Consider the following 1,357-nt stretch of genomic DNA (forward strand, 5'->3'; position numbering starts at 1 on the left):
CAGATGGTGAGGAGGCATAGGATAGAACAGGCTTCAGATTTGTACTTGACTCAATGGCATCAAGCAGCAATAATCTATTTTGGAGCTAATGAGAGCACTTAATCCATGGTTTGAAGGAAAGAAACTCATGATATTAAACATACTTTTCAAAAGAATCGTCAGTATCTTTTAATGGACAAGGGCCAGTCTCTAAGTACATTTTAGCTCTTTCCCAAGTACTTTACAATATGCTTTTCTTAAAGATCTCAGTCTATTCCTGCAGCTTTAAGGAACAAGGACAGATCCACAGCAGTAATCGTTCAAAAAGGAATTTTTATTGACTAACATTCAATCAGGACACGTGTCCCAGTGTGTCAAACTATAATGGTGCTTGCCATAGACACAGTTGGATGATGCTATAAGAAGGGAATTTTTACTTGTCTGATTAATTATCTCCTCTTCCTCTGTGGGGATCTCAATCCAGGAGATCTCACATATTGCAAATCAATTTGCAGTTAGAATTATATAACCAGGGAATTAACATTTTGAAAAGTACAGCACAGTTGTAGAAATCCTGTTTTTTAGCAAATTTCCACTGTCAGATCAGAACAGTGTTCACACAGGGAAGAAAAGCCTCACACTGGGCTAAGTAAAAATTATTGATGAAGAAGCATTTGAGTTGTTGTCAAAGAAAAGAAGAACACCAACTTTTATTATCAGGGAGTGCAGCTCACTTCTAAAAGGGTCTCATTTTCCTGAGCTAGAGTCTTTATTTACTCCATTCAGAGATCGACTCTCCAGCATAAACTGTGAACGTAGACTTATTCAAGTTTACTCATGAATCTGTAGTAAAGAGTTTCATAAAATCATATAAACAAGCACAAGCAAGGCCAAAGCACAAGGAAGAATTCAAGATACTAAAAAGCTGAATAGAAGATTTCAAAAGGCAGCACAGGACGACAAAGTAAAATATTACAATGAAATGTACAAGGAGTTGGAGTCAGAAAATCAAAAGGGCTGAACTCACTCAGCATTTCTTAAGCTCAAGGAACTGAAGAACAAATTCAAACCTTGAGTTTCTATAATCAAGAATGCTGTTGGCAGACTATTAAATGATCCATGAAGTATTAAAAGAAGATGGAACGAATATACAAATCACTGTATCAAAAAGAATTGGCGGATACAGAAGAATTCCATGAAACAACATATGAGCAAGAGTCTATGGTGATGAAAGAAGAAATTCAGGCCGCTTTGAAGGAAACGGCAAAAAATAAGGCCCCAGGAATAGATGGTATACCAATAGACATATTTCAGCTAACAGATGCTGACCTGGACGTGCTCACCAAGTTGTGCCAAGAAATCTGGAGAACAACCACTT

The sequence above is a fragment of the Elephantulus edwardii genome, unplaced genomic scaffold (assembly GCF_000299155.1).
Source record: "Elephantulus edwardii isolate Elephantulus edwardi_28Jun2011 unplaced genomic scaffold, EleEdw1.0 scaffold00079, whole genome shotgun sequence".
Taxonomy (NCBI): domain Eukaryota; kingdom Metazoa; phylum Chordata; class Mammalia; order Macroscelidea; family Macroscelididae; genus Elephantulus; species Elephantulus edwardii.